The following is a 12,594-nucleotide window of genomic DNA, read 5'->3' as shown; positions in this document are numbered from 1 at the left end:
GTGATGATATTAGTAGTGTTTATAAGTCAGCCCGTTTGTGGTAATTTATTATAGCAGCCTCCGTGGACCAAGGCACACTTTGCTATTTGAATGTGTTTCTTTTCGCCAGGCGTATGTATGCAGTGTTCTTCACCTCCCCAGCCCTCGTAACATTTATTTCATTTCTATTTCCACATATACTTTTGTATAAGTTCGTTAACGTGATTATATCAAATAAGCTTTCTTCACGCATTTTGATAACAAATTTTGTTCGTTCCATAGTTTTTTTTCCCCATGTATACATAAATATGTATGAAGTTTTCCAAAAAAATGGGATCATATCACACTCGCTTTACTGAATGTGCATTCCTTTTCTCATCAATAACTGGAACTATCCTCCAATTAACTGATACAATTCTAAGTCATTCTTTTCAAAAGTGCACATCTTGTTTCTATGCAGTATATTTTCAGTCACTTTATCATCTACAGCTTTACTTTACTTTTTGTCTAGTTTTTCATCACCACAATGCAATAAACATTCTTACATATGTTTGCTTCTGTAGCATACCCTAAAAGCAAAGTTGCTGGGTCAAGTGTAGGTGTAATTATAATTGTAAGAGGAAGCGGCCAGAAGGATTTTCAAAAAGGTTTAACGCTACATTTCTAATGGCCTTGGGAAAGAACACTCTGTTGTAGAGATCTTCACCAGTGATAAATATAATAGCTTTTTGGCATTATTGTTGCCAGCCCGATGGATATAAAATGATATCTTATTATTTTTATTTGCATTTCTCTGGCCACTAGTGAATAGCTGGTGTGGTGCTCTTGTCTATTGGAGCTGTACTTCAAGAGTTATTATTTATATCCTGCTTTCCAAATCTTCGTCCCTTCATAACCTTTTTTGATATAGGGCCAGCTGACTGGTCAATTTAAATTCTTCCTGGCCTCTGTTGACACAGTGTCCCTGAGTACTGTTAGAATTCACATTTTAGAACATGAACTGACTCCTCTGTACGAGTGTCTCCCTCGAGAGACTTAGTGTGCCTTACCCAAGCCAGATAAACTCTAGGCAGGAGGAATTGGGAAGTTCACTCACATCCCTCTTCTGGGGAAAAATGGGTGTGAACAGTACACAAATCCCTAACTCCTAAAACACCTAAATGAGTTCAGCGCCTTATCGAGAAATGCAGGTCTGCAGCTGTGGGATAAGGCCTCTGCGTGTCAAACACCACCTTTGAAAACATGAACTAGCTTGCAAATAAAGCATTCTCTGGGCATAACAGGATTTCAGAATGACAGATGTGACTCTGGGCGGTCTTGAAGGATACTCTGGGAGGGTGGTATGTTTCTCTCTCATTGATTGCTCAGTGTCTGTGCTCACCATTCTAATCTATTCCAGCCAGCTGCATGCGGCAGATTATTACCTAGTCAATGTGGAACACGGCCAACCGCTGGGGAGGCATCGGACATTATGCCATCATGTCAAGCAGTCACCAAGACCAGCCCTTTCCCCTGGAGCCCGTTAACAATTAGAATGTTGTGGATTGTCACTACAGTAAAAAAAAAAATCGAGAGAACTCAGCCTTGCTGTTTATGACTAACATCATCTGGGTTGCGAGAGGACTAAAGCCCAGCAGGAATTCTCTGCTTCCAGATGCCCCCCCCCCCCCGCCCAAATATCCCTCTGCCCACCACATCCTCATCCAGGGTTAACTGAGAGCACAACCTGCTCCAACTAGTTCTAACCTGTTTGCTCCAAAATGATTTAAAAGAGAGAGAGAGAGAGAGAGAGAGAGAGAGAGAGACCTCTCTGCTTCCTTTTTAAGGTAGTAATCTCTTTGATACCAAAATAATTACATAACCATACACATTAAAGAGGAAAAGACCATCCCTGTACATGTGACAGGTCCCCAAATCACATCAAGAAGGATTAAATGACTTGCCAATTACAGGTTAGCCAATGTCAGGATCAAGACCCTGACATGTGTACTCTGACTATAACATGAGTATTAGAATGTTCACGGAGGGGGCGCCTGGGTGGCGCAGTTGGTTAAGCGTCCGACTTCAGCCAGGTCATGATCTCGCGGTCCGTGAGTTCGAGCCCCGCGTCAGGCTCTGGGCTGATGGCTCGGAGCCTGGAGCCTGTTTCAGATTCTGTGTCTCCCTCTCTCTCTGCCCCTCCCCCGTTCATGCTCTGTCTCTCTCTGTCCCAAAAATAAATAAAAAACGTTGAAAAAAAAATAGAATGTTCACGGAGGATTTTCAGGGAACGTGTGGAACCCCTAGAATTGTGTGAAAACTTTGTGTCTTCTTTTTTGGTGGGCAGGAGTCCATGGTTTTTATCAGATTCTCAAATGGCTCCCAGGTCGAAAGTGACTTAATAAGAGTTACAATTCCAGGGGAAGCTCAAGTCCTCACTCCAGTGGCCAGGAGGGACTCTCATAAGGATCGGACCAAGTTAGAAACTTCGAAGATATACAATAGGACCCAGGCAGCAGAATGAAGAGAACTTTTGGTGGAGAAGCAAAGATGGTGATTCTCTTTCAACTTTAGGATCTATTCTCTATGTGCTGTTTTCTCATGAGGCAGATGCGATCACGTGGAGCTCTGAGTGTCCTCTGTTTGGGACTCTCCTTCATTCTTTGATGGCTGAGGGACTCTATGATCAGGCTTAGGGCATGGAACCCTGGACAAATTGACTCAACCGATTCTGCTCAAGGCTTCTCCGGCCCTTGCCAACTGTCATTATCTTTGGTGAGGAGGAGCCAGAGGACCAGCTAGAACAGAGGGCAGAGCTGATTGGACACTTCTCCAGACCTTCCTTGACCCAAAAAGAGTAGCAGGAGCTGAGGCTCCCATGCTGTTCAGCTCAATTTGCCAGAGTGAGAGACCAGACCTGAGGTTCACGTAGGAGCCTGATTAGTAATAAGCCTAATAAGTAATAAGACATTTACCTGGAGGGGCCACTCTGTGCAGCTGTCAGAGGCCCATCTCAGGAATAAGAGGCTCCATGGAGATACAGAACCTGGAGACCGCCACATCTGACATGACTAATGTCATTTACTATTGATTATCCATGCATCTAACTGCATTCAGGCTTCCAAAAGACATCACCAGTGGGTCGTGTCGGGGAAAGGCAAGCTCATTTTAGTAGCCATGCCAAGGAAACTAGATTTGCAAAGTAGGTCTGACGTACATTGACCAGCATACTTTTAAACACATACATGTATATGTGTATATACACAGGCACACGTTTGCCTATGCAGGTGTAAAACACTTGCCTGCGGTGAATAGAAATGATTTTGAACAACCACTTCTCTTAGATGATCCACACCACGGGTGCTCTTCAATAATGCAAATACGGAGGAAACAGAGACCATCTTTATACTCTCCTCTCCTATTATTTGTGGCTTAATGTTCAAACACCTGGCATGTCTGAGAACAATGTGGTACCTTCTTCCAGTAACCAGCAAACTGTATCTACTGCTCATCCTGGACTAAATCTCAGGGATCTCATGCAGGGTATAGCTCCAGCTCCAGCTGGCTTTTGTTTCAAAGCTATTGCATCAATGTCCTGAGCCCTAAAAGATTCATTTATTCTGTAAGTATTTATTAAGGGTTCACTTTGTGACAGTCCCTGCTCTGAGAGCTGGAGGCACAGAAAACTAAAACCACTGCCTTTTTTAGAGATTGCATCTTGGTCTTAGGAGACAAGCAAATAAAACATGCGAGATGGTGATCACACTATGGGATAAAGAGAGGGATGGGGCTGCAGAAGTGGGGCGGGGAGGGTGTGTGCATGTCATTTAAGATAGAAAGCCTCAGGGGCGCCTGGGTGGCTCAGTCGTTTAAGCGTCCAATTTTGGCTCAGGTTATGATGTCACAGTTCATGGGTTCGAGCCCCGTGTTGGGCTCTGTACTGACAGCTCAGAGCCTGGAGCCTGCTAAAGATTCTGTGTCTCCCTCTCTCTCTGCCCCTCCCCTGCTCATGCTCTGTCTTTCTCTGTGTCTCAAAAATAAATAAATGTTAAAAAAAAAAAAGATAGAAAGCCTCTTTGAAAAGGAGACATTTGAGCAAAGATCTGTCGGAGGTGAGAGTGTACCATGTGGCTGTCTAGGAGGAAAGAGCTCTAGGCCGAAGGAACTGCAAATGCAAAGGTCCTGGGGTAGGAACCTGCTTGGAGGCCAGTGTGGCTGGAGCACAATGACTGGAAGGTCAAAGAAGTGGCAGTGAGCCATGACCTGACACCAGGAGTGGAATCTGACTCTGATGTTTTATTTGATTAGTTGTTTCTTTTTTCTGAGTTGCTGAACAAATACCTACACTGTTTTTTTTTTTGTTTTGTTTTTTGTTTTTTGTTTTTTTTTTTAAGAATTTAAACTTGACAAAGGTCATTTCTGGAAAAAAGGTTCTATGATGTTTCCTTCATAATCTCTCTCTGTTTTGTTTTGTTTTGTTTTTCGCAGTTCTTGTTTCTCTCAGCCCTCTTTAGCTCTCTAGCTGTCCATGCTTTTGTTGCATGGCTTCAAGTTTCTACCTTCCAAAAAAGAAAAAAGATTTCCACCTTCAAACTCAAAAGCAGGTGAGACCCGGCAGCACCTGTATGTCAATGAACCAGACCCACGAAATACATGCAGCGAGAGAAAAGCACCAGTCTTTGGCCCACTGTCAGGTCACTGGGGAAGAAGCCCTGGGACCAAGGTGGTCATGGCTCCAGGCACAGCCCAGCCCAGGATCCCGTCTCTGGCATCATGAGAAGGACCTGTTGGCTTGTGTTTGCTGCCTGCTGCTGCTCCCCATATCAGGTGGCCACAAATAGGATAGGATATCAGCCCTGCCACAATTTCCTGGCTTCATTTCTAGCCTTGGTAGGATTCCAATAAGCTCACTGCCCATCTGCCTCCAAATCCACTTGCCCCCCTTCCCCATGTCCTTGTAAACGTTGGTCACTGGTTGACTACCACCATCCCCTGTGTCAGTTACCTAGTGGCGACCCTGGGTGGTCGTGACTGTGTGGCTCTTCCTCCTAATTACAATTTTGTTGTTTTTTTAAAGTTTTTATTTACATTCCAGTTAATTAACATACAGTGTAATATTAGTTTCAGGTGTACAGTATAGTGATTCAAAATTTCCATATATCACCCAATGCTCATCACAACAAGTGTACTCCTTCATCCCCATCACCTGTCAACCATCCTCCACCCACCTCCCCCATCAATTTGTTGTCTATAGTTAAGAGTCTATTTCTTGGTTTGCCTCCCTCTCTCTCCCCCACCCTTGCTTGCTTGTCTTATTTCTTAAATTCCATCTCTGAGTGAAATCATATTTGTCTTTCTCTGACCGATTTATTTCAGCATAACATTCTCTAGCTCCATCCACGGCATTGCAAATGGCAAGATTTCATTCTTTTTATGGCTGGGTAACACTTCATTGTGTGCGCACACACACACGCACACACACACACACACACACACACACACACACCTTTATTCATTCATCAGTTTCTACACTTGGGCTGTTTCCATATCTTGGCTATTGTAGATAAGGCTGCTATAAACATTGCGGTGCTTGAATTCCTGTGAATTAGTATTTCTGTATTCTTTGGGTATATACCTAGTAGTGCAATTGCTGGATCGCAGGGTAGTTCTATTTTTAACTTTTGGAGAAACCTCCATAGTTTTCCACAGTGGCTGCACCAGTTTGCATTCCCATCAACAGTGCAAGGGAGTTCCCCTTTCTTCAAGTTCTTGCCAACACCTGTTTCTTGTGTTTTTCATTCTAGCCATCTGACAGGTGTGAGGTGGTACCTCAGTGTGGTTTTGATTTGTATTTCCCTGATGATGAGTGATGCTGAGCATCTTTTCATGTGTCTGTTGGCCATCCGGATGTCTTGTTTGGAAACGTGTCTATTCATTCATGTCTTCTGCCAATTTTTTAATTGGATTATTCATTTTGTGGGTGTTGAGTTTTATATGTTATTTATATATTTTATATAGTAACCCTACCAGATATGCCATTTGCTAATATCTGCTCCCATTCCACAGGTTGCCTTTTAGTTTTGTTGGTTATTTTCTTTGCTGTGCGGAAGCTTTTTATTTTGATGAAGTCCCAGTTGTTTACTTTTGCTTTTGTTTCCCTTGACTCAGGAGACATATCTAGAAAGAAGTTGCTATGGCCAATGTCAAAGAGGTTACTGCTTGTGTTCTCCCCTAGGATTAAAAAAAAATTTTTTTTAATGTTTATTTATTTTTGAGAGAGAGGGTGTGTGTGTGAGCAGGGGAGGGGCAGAGAGAGAGGGAGACACGGAATCCAAAGCGGGCTCCAGGCTCTGAGCTGTCAGCACAGAGCCCGACACGGGGCCTGGACCCATGAACTGTGAGATCATGACCTGAGCCAAAGTTGGGTGCTCAATCGATTGAGTCACCCAGGCGCCCCTCCTCTAGGATTTTTATAACCTCAAACTATTTCAAAAAATAGAAAAGAAAGGAAAACCTCCAAATTCATTCTATGAGGCCAGTAAATTCATTCTAAGACTCCACTAAAAAAAAACCCCACAGGCCAATATCCCTGACGAACATGATGTAGAAATTCTCAATAAAACACTAGCAAACTGAACCCAACAATACATTAAAAAAAAAAAAAAAACCAAAAACATTCATCATAGTCAAGTGGGATTTATTCCTGGGTTGCAAGGGTGGTTCAGTGTTCATAAATCAATCAACATCATATGCCGCATTAATAGAAGAAAGGATAAGAACCATATGATCATTTCAATAGCTGCAAAAACAGTATTTGACAAAGTACACCATCTGTTCATGATAAAAATCCTCAACGAAGTAGGTTTAGAGGAACAAACCTCAATATAATAAAGACCATCTATGAAAAACCCACAGCTAATATCATCTCAGTGGGGAAAAACTGAAATTTTCCTCTACAGTCAGGTACAAGTCAGGGATGTCCACTCACACCACTGTTATTTAACATAACTAGAAGTCCTAGCCACACGATCAGACCAGAAGAAGAAATAAAAGGCATCCAAATTGGCAAGGAAGAAGTAAAACTTTCACTATTTGCAGATGACATGATATTCTATATAGAAAACCTGAAAGACTCCACCAAAAAACTACTAGGACTGATCATCGAATTCAGCAAAATCTCAGGATGCAAAATCAATGTACAGAAATCCGTTGCATTTCTACACAGCAATAATGAAGCAGCAGAAAGAGAAATTAAGGAATCGATCCCATTTACGATTGCACCGAAACCCATAAGATACCTAGAATGAACTAACCAAAGAGGTGAAAGGCCTGTACCCCAATTAAAATTTGAATCTATCCACTGATCTCACCCTCCTCTGCTGTGAGCCTTGTCTGGTCATTGCCATTCTAGCCAAGTGACTCACACGGCCTCCAGCTGTCCTGCCTGATCCATTCCCTGCAGAATAGTGAGATGATCTTTCTAAAGGGTAAATCTGATTGTATCACTCTTCTGGGTAACTTAGGATAAAACCCAAAATTCTTCATATGACCAGCAAGGGCCCTGTGTGATTTTTTTCCCTTACCTGCTTCTAGAGCTTAACATGGCTCACCTGTCTCCCTGTTTGCTAAGCTCGAGCCATTCTGCCTTTTTTTTTTTTTTTTTAGTTCCCAAACATACCCAGTTACTTCCCAATGAGACTACATGTGTCGAATCTACCTGAGGCACGCTTTCCTGTGCCTTTCTCTCCTCGGTAACTCCTACCCACCTGTGCATCTTAGCAAGTATAGTTCTTCTTCAGAACAGCCTTCCTCACACTAGACTAAGATAGATGCCCCCTCCTATATGGCATTTCTGCACCCAGAACTTTTATTGTACGGCACTAGGCAAAATGGTCATTGATTTCTTTTTTTTTAATTAATTTATTTAAATTCAAGTTAGTTAACATGCAGTGTAGTATTGGTTTCAGGAGTAGAACTTACATAAAACACCCAGTGCTCATCCCAACAAGTGCCCTCCTTAATGCCCATTACCCATTTAGCCAATCTCCCCACCTACCTCCCCTCCAGCAACCTTCAGTTTGCTGTCTGTATTTAAAAGTCTCTTATGGTTTGCCTCCCTCTCTGTTTTTGTCTTATTTTTCTTATGTTATTGTTTATTTATTGTTTGGACTATGAACCTCGCGATGTCAAGGAATTGCTCTTTCCTTTTACCTTGTGTTCTCAGCTCCTGTTTTTTTTTTTTTTTTTAAAAATGTATTGTTGTATGGAAACCAATTTGACAATAAATTTCATATATTGGGAAAAAAATTGTACTCATGAAACTTGTTGAAAATGGTAAGGCAGACATTTTTCAGGGGGACTGGTACAATGGGGTTTTGTAGTAGAGGAAAGATTGGGCTCAACTCTGAACATGAACACAGGCGGTGGGGAATTACGGCTAAGTAGCAAGGCAGGGGGCAGTGAATAGAGCATCACTGAGAGGCAATATCAGAGCTGGGGGATTATTGCTAGACCAAAGCAACAAGGTTCTTGCAAGAACACAGAGTTGAGGAATCTGATCAGATTTGTAGGAATCTGATCCTACATTGACCCTGTAGGATTCTTATCTGCCCAGGACAGAGCCCAAGTTTGGGTCTTGAGGATTTAGCAAGCCTGACTAGGGCTGGGTCACACCTAGCACAGTGCCTAGGGCATAGTAGGTGGTCTCTCTCTCTCTCTCTCTCTCTCTCTCTCTATATATATATATATATATAGTGAATTAAGTGCCTATCTGTTGGTGTAGAAGTGAGTGTGATTAACAAAGCTGTCAATTCTAATTTTACCCCTAACATGAGCTTACAGTCAAGCTCTTCTCAAAAACTGAAAAATGAGTTTAGTAATTTAAAATGCCTTTCACTGTATCTGAAGTTGAATTTTTTTGAGTTCATTTTGCTATGTAGCAGAATAAAGGGCCTTGAAAAAGTACAGCTTTCCCACAATAGATACATAATTCTCCAAGTGATTTTAGAAAGCAGAGCTATAGATTTAGCAAGCAGCATTTTGTTGCAGAATAATATTATTTATACCATGTACCAAACCAGACAGTTTCTTTCTTTAAAGCCAGTAGGAAAGGTTGCAAGCATCTAATGGAAAACGTGAAATATTAGCAACTGTTTCATTAGTCATTTGGACAGTCTAGTCAGCTTGGATGCTGGTTACTGTGCCCAATAAATAAGAAAGTAATTCCTCTTCCTACTTAAAATCATGGCTACAAATTTTAAAATTATTTCACGGTGTGTAGACAACCAAGTTATGCAGCAAATGTATTACTATGAAGACACAGGGGGCCTTAAACTAATTCTCCAAACAAAGCACATTAGATCAGATAGACTCTGGATATTTTCTGTTTTGTTTTGCTTCTGGCCCCTATTTCAAGCCTTAAACAGCTCTGGGCCACACAGCGGGGGTAGGTACTCCTTGCGGCTACCAAAATCAATGGAAGGTCAACTGATTTACCTTGCACTCAAGTGGATAATTTGCCGAGTGACCTTTTGTGAATCAAAATGTGATTCCTTCAAAGACTCTGATCTCTTTCCAAAAATAAAAAGATTTTTTTTTTTTTTTGGCAAGAGAACTATTTATGACTTTTATGTGCAGAAAGACAACAGTGTCCACTTAGCCCAGTCTTTGCGTTTTCCTGATTGGCGATGCGAGCCACCGACTTTGGACCCGGGACACTGCCTGGTCCGTGATGGCGGATATCATCATATCTGTCATTGTCATCGGTCCTGCTGGCTTCCGCCAGCTTCGCCAGAGCTCCTTTGTCTTTGGAGTTAACCTGTGTGAAGGACAGCAGTGGTGCAGGTCTTCCTGTGGACCAGACACCCCAGCCTGCACTTCCCCTTGATGATGTAGTAGGGAGCCCCCTTCTTAGGACACAGGGCAGGCAGGAAGACCACAGGCTCAACGGGATCCACACCATGTGCAATCACTACCGGCTGAGCTTTCTTGTCCACCAAGGTGGTGACGGTATTAACCCCAGCTCAAAGGACAGGTGACCTGTTACTGGTGTAAGAAGTGAGACGATTCATGTTCAGATATACCAAACAAATGTAGTGCTGTCTAGTTAACAATAGGTTTACAACCTGTTGGAAATATGTAGGAGACTCCCCCACCAATGGAGTCCCAAACCCTTAGACACTTCACTTCCTGGTTCTTCTTCCCCGCCCCATTTTCCGGACTTACTTTCCCAGGCTTTGCAATGAGCATGCGCCAAAGAACTGAAGTCTCTGCATCACCTCCAGGAATGTACTTTTTTGTACCTTTGAACATACTCAGCCAATGAGGAATCCGGGAAGGGACTTGCACACTAGGAGATAAATTGCCTGTTGTGGCTGCCAGGAGTGTGCCTGTCCATCAAACACTCACTCTTGGAAGAACATTGATTAAAGCCTCACCTCAAAGGGCTCTGAGTCTCCACCTCCCTCCTTTGATTGGGTCAGTGGGCTTATTTTTCATAGTAGGGACATCTGCTTTGCCAGCAGCTTTTTTCTCTGCCCTGGGCCAACAATCTCTGCTGCTTCTCCTTGCTTTGTCCTTGGTCTGTATTTGTGGGCCAGCTTAAGCTGAGTAGCTGTTTGGCAGCCCAAGGCCAAGGTCCTGGATGGACTGGTCAATTGCGGGAGGCACTTTTAGAAGTTTATGTGAAAGAGCCCTTTGCGGCTGCAGCCGGATATAGTGGGGCTATTTGACAAAGAAGGTGAGGTCCCTTGTGGGCTGGATGTCCTGGCCGATGCCAGATGTCTTGGGCCTTTTCTCAAACAAGGGACTGACTGCCTTCTTGGCCTCCTGCTTCTTCAGGACAGCAGGGACAGGGCCCCTTAGCCTTCTCTCCTTCCCCTTAGCCTTCTTTCCTTCCAGCATCTTGTATGGCTACAGGAGAGAGAGAGTCCAAAATGAGAAGATTTAATGACCTTCTAGGCCCAGCACTGCTTCATTCTCAAACACAGTAACTATTCTCACCCTTACCGTCGTGTGCCTGCATTTTCCTTTTTCTTTTGTTCTGATGTCATACTTTTTCTTTCACTGAGCTTTTTCTTTGGTTTAAAAATGCCTCAAGTTTGTTTTTATTTTTGGAGACAGCTTCAATTTAAAAACACTCAATATGTAAAAAAATGTTACATTTATTTTATAAGTGTACAGAATGACACTGTTTATGTAAAAGTTTAAAAACACAAAATGATCCTAAGTAATGCTTGTAGAAAGAGGCATTCATAGGAAGTGAAGATACGAGACACACACGGAAGTGACACCCCCACCTTAGGAGAGCCGAGACCTCCCAGAAAAGACAAAACCGGGATGGACTGGTTTAGCATTAAACCAGCTAAGATTTCACATTAAAATTTGTCACATTCTAATGTAGTACACAAAACAGATTTGCAAGATGGCAAGCAAGTGTGGTGAGTGGCTGGCTCCCAGAACCCAATCTGGAAATGCTCCAGAGTGAGAATGAAATTGATGGGCCTGCCTAATTAACTTAAAGACTGTCAGAACCCCCTGGGGCATCGCAAGTGGGGTGATGTGGGTGGGAACTGCAGGTCAGACTGAAGGAGGACCGGAAGCCACAGCAAGCAAGAGACAGAAAAAGATCTCTTAACTCTGTTCTGCTCTCTCCCCAGATCAGCCCAAACGGATCAGCCCGGTCACCCCACGCAGGAAGGAAACCTGAATTAGAGCCTAGTCTGGAGGCAGGGGCGAGTGATATCTCGGTGGAGCCGGTGGAGCAGCTCTGGAAGAACAGGTCGCAACAAACCGTGGTTATCACCCGAGGGAGGTGACAACCCTCTGGAAACCTGAGCTCGTAGAGAAATACAATGATTGTCTAAAATTCAGCTGAAGAATCAACATAAGGCGAAGCACGATGAATTGATTTCACTTCTATGTGGAATCTAAAGAAACAAAGTGAACAAAGAAACAAATAGAAACAGACTCATAATTGTTGGGGAAGGTCATCAAAAGGACATGACAACCAGCTGATCTGTGAGATGGGACCCGGAGGCTCCTCACCCCCTCCCCTGTCCTTGGAATGTGGGTTCCGCTTTCCAGCTCCCGGAGGCTGCTCCTAGGACCTAGGCTTGAGATAGCGATGTGGTGTGGAGAACATCCACATGAATCAGTGACTAAACCCAGTTAAGGCCTCTTTATAAACTTTTCGGAATTGGCAAAAGCAGGTCTGAGAATCCATTTGTCTTGCTGCTGCTCAAGACAAGCCTCGTATGTAAATTTCCTTTGCTTATTAAAACTATCACCTACCAACCTGGAGTGGCCTCTTTCTTCAGTCTCTTCCTGCCTTCCTAGTACTGATGGCCAGTTTCAGATTACACCAGGGAAGCTCCTCGTTGGATTGTGAATCAACACGGATACCGAGAACAAACATGGTTGCCAGAAGGAAGGGGTGGGGGGATGGGCGAAATACGTGAAGGGGATTAAGAGGTACAATTATAAGTTATAAAATCAAGAAACTGTGAAATTAATAAATCACAGGGATGAAAAGTAGAGCACAGGCCTACGGTCAATAATACTGTCATTTGGTGACAGTCGTATAGAAGTGCTGAATCACTGTCTTGTCCATCTGAAACTAACACGACATTCTATGTC

The 12,594-nt window shown here is 43.2% G+C and overlaps 1 pseudogene; it reads right to left on the bottom strand.

Annotated features, from left to right (window-relative positions):
- Positions 1-9,571: 9,571 nt before the first annotated feature.
- LOC132692917 (large ribosomal subunit protein eL8 pseudogene) lies at positions 9,572-10,883 on the bottom strand (annotated as a pseudogene).
- Positions 10,884-12,594: the final 1,711 nt, after the last annotated feature.

This window comes from Panthera onca, chromosome B1 (genome assembly GCF_046562875.1).
Source record: "Panthera onca isolate mPanOnc1 chromosome B1, mPanOnc1 haplotype 2, whole genome shotgun sequence".
Lineage (NCBI taxonomy): Eukaryota > Metazoa > Chordata > Mammalia > Carnivora > Felidae > Panthera > Panthera onca.
Note: the sequence above shows the minus strand (reverse complement) of the source record. Positions and strands in the feature narration are given on the sequence as shown.